The sequence below is a fragment of the Staurois parvus genome, unplaced genomic scaffold, assembly GCF_062004578.1.
Source record: "Staurois parvus isolate SC_StPar_1 unplaced genomic scaffold, SC_StPar_1.0 ptg000422l, whole genome shotgun sequence".
Classification (NCBI taxonomy): domain Eukaryota; kingdom Metazoa; phylum Chordata; class Amphibia; order Anura; family Ranidae; genus Staurois; species Staurois parvus.
The window spans coordinates 2,003,957-2,017,003 of record NW_028318218.1 but is presented as its reverse complement, the minus strand read 5'-3'; the positions used below and the strand labels follow the sequence as shown (position 1 = coordinate 2,017,003).

The 13,047-nt window shown below is 51.5% G+C and overlaps 1 protein-coding gene across 1 annotated transcript in view; it reads left to right on the top strand.

Annotated features, from left to right (window-relative positions):
• The window catches only part of TRPC6 (transient receptor potential cation channel subfamily C member 6), a 287,084-nt gene that overhangs the window by 241,896 nt on the left and 32,141 nt on the right, over positions 1 to 13,047 (top strand). The gene's annotated exons all lie outside the window — the stretch shown is intronic.

Genomic DNA, 13,047 nt, shown 5'->3' with positions numbered 1-13,047 from the left:
AAAGCCAAAAGTCATGCATACATTGTGTGGAATTAACAAAGAGTAGTACAAGCACAATGCTTGCACCTCTCCTCTAAACAAACAAAGAGAGCAGATGCTGCCCCTAATTAACAAAGGTGTGGAAGCTTCTCTGGTTGTGGCAGATACAGCACAGAGAGCTGGAACTGCATGCTCCGATCTCTCTGCCCATCCCCACCCCTGCTCAGCTCAGAGCAGGAGTGAGGAGGATGTTTGTACACCCTGAAGGCTCTGCTCGTGTAGTGTAAATACCGAATGGACAAACAGAGGGATGCGAGCTATCTGCTGACAGCTCACATTTCTAGATGGAAAAATGTCATATTTCCTCTGTTAATTAGGTGCAGAGCTGCATTAGCTTCTACTTTACTCAGAAATAGAAATTGGTGTGAGTGATGCAGATAGACGTGAAACAGATTTATCTGCTTAGTTAATGTGGTGCATGCCACTTCTGAAAGTTTTTTTCAACATTATAATTAGAGATGAGCGAATCGAAGTATCCGAAGTGGAATTCGAGTCGAATATCGGAAAAATTTCGATTCGTGCCGAATCCGAAAAACAGCCTAATTCGGACGCGCGAATCGAAATTTTTCCGAAAATGGCGGCTGACATGTGCGGCGACGGAGCGGGGATGTCGGGGAAGGCGCGCAGACAAGGCGCGCTGCCCCATAATGCATTCCTCAACGACATGTGATCGCATCAGCCAATCAGCAGCCAGCCAGCCAGCACTGTGTAATGGTCGAGGTATATATAGCGGCCATTTTGGAAATCTTCATTTGCCTGCAGTCATTGAACAGAGGCAGACCGCTCTGTACTAGGGACAGGGACAGAGTTAGGGCCACAGAAACGAGAATTGGGGACAGAGAGAAGTTACTTAGGGACAGAGAACCATTACTCAGGGACACAGACTTGTTAATGAGGGCCACAGAATCGTTATTTAGGGACAAAGAAACGCTAGTTAGGGCCACAGAATTCATACTCAGGGACAGACAGAATTGTTACTCAGTGCCAGAGAATTGTTACTTAGGGCCACAGAAACGTTATTAGGGCCACAGAATTTTTACTCAGGGACAGACAGAATTGTTACTGAGTGCCAGAGAATTGTTACTCAGGGACAGACAGAATTGTTACTGAGTGCCAGAGAATTCTTACTCAGGGCCACAGAATTCATTCTCAGGGACAGACAGAATTGTTACTCAGGGACAGACAGAATTGTTACTGAGTGCCAGAGAATTGTTACTCAGGGACAGACAGAATTGTTACTGAGTGCCAGAGAATTGTTACTCAGGGACAGACAGAATTGTTACTGAGTGCCAGAGAATTGTTACTCAGGGACAGACAGAATTGTTACTGAGTGCCAGAGAATTGTTACTCTCACAGACACAAAATTGTTACTTGCACAGACACAGAATTGTTACTTGCACAGACACACAATTGTTACTCAGGGCCACAGAATTCATACTCAGGGACAGACAGAATTGTTACTGAGTGCCAGAGAATTCTTACTCAGGGCCACAGAATTCATACTCAGGGACAGACAGAATTGTTACTCAGGGACAGACAGAATTGTTACTGAGTGCCAGAGAATTGTTACTCAGGGACAGACAGAATTGTTACTGAGTGCCAGAGAATTGTTACTCTCACAGACACAAAATTGTTACTTGCACAGACACAGAATTGTTACTTGCACAGACACACAATTGTTACTCAGGGCCACAGAATTCATACTCAGGGACAGACAGAATTGTTACTGAGTGCCAGAGAATTCTTACTCAGGGCCACAGAATTCATACTCAGGGACAGACAGAATTGTTACTCAGGGACAGACAGAATTGTTACTGAGTGCCAGAGAATTGTTACTCAGGGACAGACAGAATTGTTACTGAGTGCCAGAGAATTGTTACTCTCACAGACACAAAATTGTTACTTGCACAGACACAGAATTGTTACTTGCACAGACACACAATTGTTACTCAGGGCCACAGAATTCATACTCAGGGACAGACAGAATTGTTACTGAGTGCCAGAGAATTGTTACTCAGGGACAGACAGAATTGTTACTGAGTGCCAGAGAATTCTTACTCAGGGCCACAGAATTCATTCTCAGGGACAGACAGAATTGTTACTCAGGGACAGACAGAATTGTTACTGAGTGCCAGAGAATTGTTACTCAGGGACAGACAGAATTGTTACTGAGTGCCAGAGAATTGTTACTCAGGGACAGACAGAATTGTTACTGAGTGCCAGAGAATTGTTACTCAGGGACAGACAGAATTGTTACTGAGTGCCAGAGAATTGTTACTCTCACAGACACAAAATTGTTACTTGCACAGACACAGAATTGTTACTTGCACAGACACACAATTGTTACTCAGGGCCACAGAATTCATACTCAGGGACAGACAGAATTGTTACTGAGTGCCAGAGAATTCTTACTCAGGGCCACAGAATTCATACTCAGGGACAGACAGAATTGTTACTCAGGGACAGACAGAATTGTTACTGAGTGCCAGAGAATTGTTACTCAGGGACAGACAGAATTGTTACTGAGTGCCAGAGAATTCTTACTCAGGGACAGACAGAATTGTTACTGAGTGCCAGAGAATTGTTACTCTCACAGACACAAAATTGTTACTTGCACAGACACAGAATTGTTACTCGCACAGAGACAGAATTGTTACTCGCACAGAGACAGAATTGTTACTCAGGGCCACAGAATTCATACTCAGGGACAGACAGAATTGTTACTGAGTGCCAGAGAATTGTTACTCAGGGACAGACAGAATTGTTACTGAGTGCCAGAGAATTGTTACTCTCACAGACACAAAATTGTTACTTGCACAGACACAGAATTGTTACTTGCACAGACACACAATTGTTACTCAGGGCCACAGAATTCATACTCAGGGACAGACAGAATTGTTACTGAGTGCCAGAGAATTCTTACTCAGGGCCACAGAATTCATACTCAGGGACAGACAGAATTGTTACTCAGGGACAGACAGAATTGTTACTGAGTGCCAGAGAATTGTTACTCAGGGACAGACAGAATTGTTACTGAGTGCCAGAGAATTGTTACTCTCACAGACACAAAATTGTTACTTGCACAGACACAGAATTGTTACTTGCACAGACACACAATTGTTACTCAGGGCCACAGAATTCATACTCAGGGACAGACAGAATTGTTACTGAGTGCCAGAGAATTGTTACTCAGGGACAGACAGAATTGTTACTGAGTGCCAGAGAATTGTTACTCTCACAGACACAAAATTGTTACTTGCACAGACACAGAATTGTTACTCGCACAGAGACAGAATTGTTACTCAGGGCCACAGAATTCATACTCAGGGACAGACAGAATTGTTACTGAGTGCCAGAGAATTGTTACTCAGGGAAGACAGAATTGTTACTGAGTGCCAGAGAATTGTTACTCAGGGACAGACAGAATTGTTACTGAGTGCCAGGGAATTGTTACTCTCACAGACACAAAATTGTTACTTGCACAGACACAGAATTGTTACTCGCACAGAGACAGAATTGTTACTCAGGGCCACAGAATTCATACTCAGGGACAGACAGAATTGTTACTGAGTGCCAGAGAATTGTTACTCAGGGACAGACAGAATTGTTACTGAGTGCCAGAGAATTGTTACTCTCACAGACACAAAATTGTTACTTGCACAGACACAGAATTGTTACTTGCACAGACACACAATTGTTACTGAGTGCCAGAGAATTGTTACTCAGGGACAGACAGAATTGTTACTGAGTGCCAGAGAATTGTTACTCAGGGACAGTCAGAATTGTTACTGAGTGCCAGAGAATTGTTACTCAGGGACAGACAGAATTGTTACTGAGTGCCAGAGAATTGTTACTCGCACAGACACAAAATTGTTACTTGCACAGACACAAAATTGTTACTTGCACAGACACAGAATTGTTACTCGCGCAGACACAGAATTGTTACTCAGGGCCACAGAATTCATACTCAGGGACAGACAGAATTGTTACTGAGTGCCAGAGAATTGTTACTCAGGGACAGACAGAATTGTTACTGAGTGCCAGAGAATTGTTACTCAGGGACAGACAGAATTGTTACTGAGTGCCAGAGAATTGTTACTCAGGGACAGACAGAATTGTTACTGAGTGCCAGAGAATTGTTACTCGCACAGACACAAAATTGTTACTTGCACAGACACAGAATTGTTACTCGCACAGACACAGAATTGTTACTCGCACAGACACAGAATTGTTACTCAGGGCCACAGAATTCATACTCAGGGACAGACAGAATTGTTACTGAGTGCCAGAGAATTGTTACTCAGGGACACCTAATCGTTGAATTAAATAGTATGTCAGACAACATGCAGAGGAGTGGCAGAGGAGGCAATGTTTTAGGAGCGAGCAGACGTGGCAGCAGAGGAAGGGGTCGAGGCAGCAGTATTCGCAGCCAGAGGCCAGTGCTCCCGGTGTCATCCAGCGGTCGTGTCTCCACCGACAACCCTGCCGTCATTGATTGGTTGGCTCGGTCGTCTTCCTCTTCCCAGGTCACCTCTGACACCTACAGCCAACGGTCGGTGGGTACGTCAGACACAACCGTTAGTTGGCATGGCCCGGGACCAAGCCCACTGAAATCACGTGTCCTCTACCTGCCCCTGTCCTTTGCTGTTCCCTCACCAAGCGAAGTATCGCATGCTGTGGGCTCAGCCCCACTGTACAGTGAGGAAGAGCTAACAGAGGGCGGTCAGGAACGGGGGGAGACATCGGCCTTTTCAGCAGCCAAGCGAACAAGTACTGGCGAGGAGAGTGGCTCGGTAGCCGGTCTAGAGACAGGTCTGTCTCCTGACCCAGACGCAGCCGAGGGGGCTAGTAGTGAGGCGGAGACCCTACTTGATGATGAGGAGGTTGATCGCACTTGGCAGCCTCGTCGTCATCAGGCAATTTCTTCCGCATCATCAGGAGAAGAGGGTGGCAGCTTGGCAGCGAGCAAAACAGTCGGTGGGTTGCCCAGGAGACAGCAGCAGGGTCGCATCAGTGTCAGTGGAGCCAAACGTCCACGGAGTAGAGCACCAGCTCCACTGCAGCCTACCACCACGGCCAGTAGTGGTGCCGGTGCGCACGGAGGAAGTAGCAGTCAGCCAGTGAAGAGTAGCGGGGGCAAAGTTTCCTACTCGGTGGTGTGGCAATTTTTCCTCAAGCCGCCCGAGGAAGTAAACGTAGCCGTATGTCGACTATGTGGCCAGAAATGCAAGCGTGGCCAGGGGGCCCATGTTGGGACTACAGCGTTGCGTCAGCATATGCAGCGTCACCATTCGGTGGCCTGGGAAAACCGTGATAAACATACGGCGGTTCTGCCTGCCCCAGCCCCCGCTCCATCACCCGCTCCGTTACTTGCTCCGTCACCCGACGTCGTCAATCGCCCTCTATCAGCCAGTCAAGGCTCCAACACCTCTGCTGAGGGGAGTTGTCGCTCGTTGGCATCTTCCGCTCGTTCAGATGCTCCTTCTCCTGCTACTCCTCTTCTCGGATTCCGTCAACAGTCTTTCTTGGAATCCGTATCCAAGAGACAACAGTTTGCGAGCACGCACCCGACGGTGCAAAAGCTGAACGTCCTCCTGTCCAAGTTGCTGGTGCTGCAGTCCCTCCCTTTCCAACTGGTGGACTCAGCACCTTTCCGAGAAATGATGGCTTGTGCCGCGCCGCGGTGGAGAGTGCCAAGCCGTCATTTCTTTGCCCAAAAGGCAGTGCCAGCCCTGCATTCACATGTAGAAGAGATGGTGGGCCAGTCTTTGAGCATGTCGGTCTCTGCCAAAGTGCACGGCAGCGCCGACGTGTGGAGCTGTAACTACGGTCAGGGACAGTACATGTCATTTACGGCCCACTGGGTGAACGTGGTGCCGGCACAGCCGCACCAGCAACTTGGACAGGTCACGACGCTTTTGCCTCCACGTTTGCACGTCCTTGGTCCAGCAAGCATGTCCGCCTCTACCACCTCTTTTTCCGCCGTGTCCTCAGCCGCCACCCCCGTGCCAAGTCCCATTACCCGACCGGCATATCACATGTGCAGGGCGCAACGGTGTCACGCTGTGCTGCACCTGGTATGCCTTGGCGAACGTAGTCACACAGGGGAGGAACTGCTGAGTGTAATGAACAGAGAAATCGACAGATGGCTGTCTCCGCGCAAACTAAAAATCGGAACCATGTTGACTGACAACGGAAAGAACATGGTGTCTGCTCTGCGTCAAGGAAGGTTGTGCCATGCGCCATGCATGGCTCACGTGTTCAATCTGGTTGTCAAGCGGTTCCTAAAATCCACCATCCCACTGCAAGACATCCTTAAAATGTCACGTAAACTGTGCATGCATTTCAGCCATTCCTACACCGCAAAGAACACCCTCATTGAGCTGCAGCGGCAGAACGGAATTCCACAGCATCGCCTGATCTGCGACGTTGCAACAAGGTGGAATTCAACCCTACACATGTTAGACCGCCTTTACGAGCAGCGAAAGGCCATCACCGATTTCCTGATGTTACAAGCGGATAAAGGTACTCCCCTGTGTAACTTAGATGTCAGCCATTGGCAGCTCATGCGTGACACCTGCCGCTTGCTCAGGCCCTTTGAGGAGGCCACGCTATTCGTGAGTCGGCAGGACTATGGGATGAACGACGTCATTCCTCTGTTGCACGTCCTGGAACAAATGCTGTTAACAATGGCTGGTCAGGGTGCGGTAGACGTGGCGCACAGATCTCAACGCCACATGACCCCTGTGGGGGCAGGACAGGAAGAAGAGGAGGAGGTAGAGGAGGACATTTGTGCTCAGGAATTATTGAGTGAAATGGGTGGTTTTTCCACTCAGCGGACAGGAGTGGAGGAGCAGGAGCATCTGGTAGAGGAGGAGGAGGAGGAGACAGAGGACCCAGACGCACCGTGGCAGTATGCTGTGGAGATGGAGGCAGGGAGTCCCTCGCATTCCTTGGCACAAATGGCCCATAGCATGCTCGGTTGCTTGCGTAGCGACAGCCGAATAATAACCATCAGACAGAGGGATGACTTTTGGCTGTCCACCTTGTTGGACCCTCGCTACCGGTCCAAAATGGTGGCCTTTTTCACACCTGCTGAGAGGGAGGCCAAAATTACGTACTATAAAAACCACCTATGTAGTCAGTTGGTCTCTGCCTTTGTGCGCCAACGTCCATCCTCAGACACTGTGGGCCCTGTGCGCTCGCGTTCCGCTGGCATGGCAGCAGGGGAGGGGTGGGGTGGTAGGAGCAGTGGCAGCTCCACCAGCAGTGGCTGCCTCAGTCTGCAGTCGATGATGAGTAGCTTTCTTCACCAGCGCAGTGAGGAAACTACTAACCAGCCGCAGCAGCAGCAGCAGCATCAGGTGGACCTGGAGCAGGAGCTCAAACAACAGGCTTGGGCCTACTTGGACAGCACCCTGCCAACCGAGGTAGACAATCCCCTTGACTACTGGGCAACGAAACTTGACCTTTGGCCCCAACTAGCTGAATTTGCCCTTGAAAGGCTGTCATGCCCGGCCAGTAGCGTGGCATCGGAGCGCGTGTTTAGTGCGGCAGGAGGTATTGTAACTCCGCGGAGGACACGACTGTCCACCCAAAGTGTGGAGAGACTCACGTTTGTGAAAATGAATCAGGCGTGGATTAGTCTGGATTTCAAACCACCAGTTCCTGACACAACTGACTAAATCCGCCATGAATCATGCCTCAAACATGTGCCACTTTCAGGTCTCCTCACACTGCTGGTGTGTTTAATTTTTTGACATAGGGTGCTGGCAGATTACGGGCCTCCTATAGCTGCTGCCAGGCCCCTAATCTGCCATAGGCCCCTATATACCGCCTCCTCATGCTGCTGCCAAGTCCAGAGTCTCTCATGGGTCCCTGTACGGCCTCCCATTGCTGCTGTCTCCATCGCCACACTCTGCTGCCATGTGCCACTTTCAGGTCTCTTCACACTGCTGGTGTGTTAAATTTTTTGACATAGGGTGCAGGCAGATTACGGGCCTCACATAGCTGCTGCCAGGCCCCTAATCTGCCATGGGCCCCTATATACCGCCTCCTCATGCTGCTGCCAAGTCTAGAGTCTCTCATGGGTCCCTGTACGGCCTCCCATTGCTGCTGTCTCCATCGCCACACTCTGCTGCCATGTGCCACTTTCAGGTCTCTTCACACTGCTGGTGTGTTAAATTTTTTGACATAGGGTGCAGGCAGATTACGGGCCTCACATAGCTGCTGCCAGGCCCCTAATCTGCCATGGGCCCCTATAAACCGCCTCCTCATGCTGCTGCCAAGTCTAGAGTCTCTCATGGGTCCCTGTACGGCCTCCCATTGCTGCTGTCTCCATCGCCACACTCTGCTGCCATGTGCCACTTTCAGGTCTCTTCACACTGCTGGTGTGTTTAATTTTTTGACATAGGGTGCTGCAAGATAACGGGCCTCACATAGCTGCTGCCAGGCCCCTAATCTGCCATGGGCCCCTATATACCGCCTCCTCATGCTGCTGCCAAGTCCAGAGTCTCTCATGGGTCCCTGTACGGCCTCCCATTGCTGCTGTCTCCATCGCCACACTCTGCTGCCATGTGCCACTTTCAGGTCTCTTCACACTGCTGGTGTGTTAAATTTTTTGACATAGGGTGCAGGCAGATTACGGGCCTCACATAGCTGCTGCCAGGCCCCTAATCTGCCATGGGCCCCTATATACCGCCTCCTCATGCTGCTGCCAAGTCTAGAGTCTCTCATGGGTCCCTGTACGGCCTCCCATTGCTGCTGTCTCCATCGCCACACTCTGCTGCCATGTGCCACTTTCAGGTCTCTTCACACTGCTGGTGTGTTAAATTTTTTGACATAGGGTGCAGGCAGATTACGGGCCTCACATAGCTGCTGCCAGGCCCCTAATCTGCCATGGGCCCCTATAAACCGCCTCCTCATGCTGCTGCCAAGTCTAGAGTCTCTCATGGGTCCCTGTACGGCCTCCCATTGCTGCTGTCTCCATCGCCACACTCTGCTGCCATGTGCCACTTTCAGGTCTCTTCACACTGCTGGTGTGTTTAATTTTTTGACATAGGGTGCTGCAAGATAACGGGCCTCACATAGCTGCTGCCAGGCCCCTAATCTGCCATGGGCCCCTATATACCGCCTCCTCATGCTGCTGCCAAGTCCAGAGTCTCTCATGGGTCCCTGTACGGCCTCCCATTGCTGCTGTCTCCATCGCCACACTCTGCTGCCATGTGCCACTTTCAGGTCTCTTCACACTGCTGGTGTGTTTAATTTTTTGACATAGGGTGCTGCAAGATAACGGGCCTCACATAGCTGCTGCCAGGCCCCTAATCTGCCATGGGCCCCTATATACCGCCTCCTCATGCTGCTGCCAAGTCCATAGTCTGTCATGGTCCCTGTACGGCCTCCCATTGCTGCTGTCTCCATCGCCACACTCTGCTGCCATGTGCCACTTTCAGGTCTCTTCACACTGCTGGTGTGTTAAATTTTTTGACATAGGGTGCAGGCAGATTACGGGCCTCACATAGCTGCTGCCAGGCCCCTAATCTGCCATGGGCCCCTATATACCGCCTCCTCATGCTGCTGCCAAGTCCAGAGTCTGTCATGGTCCCTGTACGGCCTCCCATTGCTGCTGTCTCCATCGCCACACTCTGCTGCCATGTGCCACTTTCAGGTCTCTTCACACTGCTGGTGTGTTAAATTTTTTGACATAGGGTGCAGGCAGATTACGGGCCTCACATAGCTGCTGCCAGGCCCCTAATCTGCCATGGGCCCCTATATACCACCTCCTCCTGCTGCTGCCAGGTCCAGAGTCTCTCATGGGTCCCTGTACGGCCTCCCATTGCTGCTGTCTCCATCGCCACACTCTGCTGCCATGTGCCACTTTCAGGTCTCTTCACACTGCTGGTGTGTTAAATTTTTTGACATAGGGTGCTGCAAGATAACGGGCCTCACATAGCTGCTGCCAGGCCCCTAATCAGCCATGGGCCCCTATACCGCCTCCTCCTGCTGCTGCCAGGTCCAGAGTCTCTCATGCCATGTGCCACTTTCAGGTCTCTTCACACTGCTGGTGTGTTAAATTTTTTGACATAGGGTGCAGGCAGATTACGGGCCTCACATAGCTGCTGCCAGGCCCCTAATCTGCCATGGGCCCCTATATACCGCCTCCTCATGCTGCTGCCAAGTCCAGAGTCTGTCATGGTCCCTGTACGGCCTCCCATTGCTGCTGTCTCCATCGCCACACTCTGCTGCCATGTGCCACTTTCAGGTCTCTTCACACTGCTGGTGTGTTAAATTTTTTGACATAGGGTGCAGGCAGATTACGGGCCTCACATAGCTGCTGCCAGGCCCCTAATCTGCCATGGGCCCCTATATACCGCCTCCTCATGCTGCTGCCAAGTCCATAGTCTGTCATGGTCCCTGTACGGCCTCCCATTGCTGCTGTCTCCATCGCCACACTCTGCTGCCATGTGCCACTTTCAGGTCTCTTCACACTGCTGGTGTGTTAAATTTTTTGACATAGGGTGCAGGCAGATTACGGGCCTCACATAGCTGCTGCCAGGCCCCTAATCTGCCATGGGCCCCTATATACCGCCTCCTCATGCTGCTGCCAAGTCCAGAGTCTGTCATGGTCCCTGTACGGCCTCCCATTGCTGCTGTCTCCATCGCCACACTCTGCTGCCATGTGCCACTTTCAGGTCTCTTCACACTGCTGGTGTGTTAAATTTTTTGACATAGGGTGCAGGCAGATTACGGGCCTCACATAGCTGCTGCCAGGCCCCTAATCTGCCATGGGCCCCTATATACCGCCTCCTCATGCTGCTGCCAAGTCCAGAGTCTGTCATGGTCCCTGTACGGCCTCCCATTGCTGCTGTCTCCATCGCCACACTCTGCTGCCATGTGCCACTTTCAGGTCTCTTCACACTGCTGGTGTGTTAAATTTTTTGACATAGGGTGCAGGCAGATTACGGGCCTCACATAGCTGCTGCCAGGCCCCTAATCTGCCATGGGCCCCTATATACCGCCTCCTCATGCTGCTGCCAAGTCCAGAGTCTGTCATGGTCCCTGTACGGCCTCCCATTGCTGCTGTCTCCATCGCCACACTCTGCTGCCATGTGCCACTTTCAGGTCTCTTCACACTGCTGGTGTGTTAAATTTTTTGACATAGGGTGCAGGCAGATTACGGGCCTCACATAGCTGCTGCCAGGCCCCTAATCTGCCATGGGCCCCTATATACCGCCTCCTCATGCTGCTGCCAAGTCCATAGTCTGTCATGGTCCCTGTACGGCCTCCCATTGCTGCTGTCTCCATCGCCACACTCTGCTGCCATGTGCCACTTTCAGGTCTCTTCACACTGCTGGTGTGTTAAATTTTTTGACATAGGGTGCAGGCAGATTACGGGCCTCACATAGCTGCTGCCAGGCCCCTAATCTGCCATGGGCCCCTATATACCGCCTCCTCATGCTGCTGCCAAGTCCAGAGTCTGTCATGGTCCCTGTACGGCCTCCCATTGCTGCTGTCTCCATCGCCACACTCTGCTGCCATGTGCCACTTTCAGGTCTCTTCACACTGCTGGTGTGTTAAATTTTTTGACATAGGGTGCAGGCAGATTACGGGCCTCACATAGCTGCTGCCAGGCCCCTAATCTGCCATGGGCCCCTATATACCACCTCCTCCTGCTGCTGCCAGGTCCAGAGTCTCTCATGGGTCCCTGTACGGCCTCCCATTGCTGCTGTCTCCATCGCCACACTCTGCTGCCATGTGCCACTTTCAGGTCTCTTCACACTGCTGGTGTGTTAAATTTTTTGACATAGGGTGCTGCAAGATAACGGGCCTCACATAGCTGCTGCCAGGCCCCTAATCAGCCATGGGCCCCTATACCGCCTCCTCCTGCTGCTGCCAGGTCCAGAGTCTCTCATGCCATGTGCCACTTTCAGGTCTCTTCACACTGCTGGTGTGTTTAATTTTTTGACATAGGGTGCAGGCAGATTACGGGCCTCACATAGCTGCTGCCAGGCCCCTAATCTGCCATGGGCCCCTATATACCGCCTCCTCATGCTGCTGCCAAGTCCAGAGTCTGTCATGGTCCCTGTACGGCCTCCCATTGCTGCTGTCTCCATCGCCACACTCTGCTGCCATGTGCCACTTTCAGGTCTCTTCACACTGCTGGTGTGTTAAATTTTTTGACATAGGGTGCAGGCAGATTACGGGCCTCACATAGCTGCTGCCAGGCCCCTAATCTGCCATAGGCCCCTATATACCGCCTCCTCATGCTGCTGCCAAGTCCAGAGTCTGTCATGGTCCCTGTACGGCCTCCCATTGCTGCTGTCTCCATCGCCACACTCTGCTGCCATGTGCCACTTTCAGGTCTCTTCACACTGCTGGTGTGTTAAATTTTTTGACATAGGGTGCAGGCAGATTACGGGCCTCACATAGCTGCTGCCAGGCCCCTAATCTGCCATGGGCCCCTATATACCACCTCCTCCTGCTGCTGCCAGGTCCAGAGTCTCTCATGGGTCCCTGTACGGCCTCCCATTGCTGCTGTCTCCATCGCCACACTCTGCTGCCATGTGCCACTTTCAGGTATCTTCACACTGCTGGTGTGTTAAATTTTTTGACATAGGGTGCTGCAAGATAACGGGCCTCACATAGCTGCTGCCAGGCCCCTAATCAGCCATGGGCCCCTATACCGCCTCCTCCTGCTGCTGCCAGGTCCAGAGTCTCTCATGCCATGTGCCACTTTCAGGTCTCTTCACACTGCTGGTGTGTTTAATTTTTTGACATAGGGTGCAGGCAGATTACGGGCCTCACATAGCTGCTGCCAGGCCCCTAATCTGCCATGGGCCCCTATATACCGCCTCCTCATGCTGCTGCCAGGTCCAGAGTCTCTCATGGGTCCCTGTACGGCCTCCCATTGCTGCTTTCTCCATCGCCACACTCTGCCATGTGCCACTTTCAGGTCTCCTCACACACTGCTGGTGTGTTGAATTTTTTGACATAGGGTGCTGGCAGATT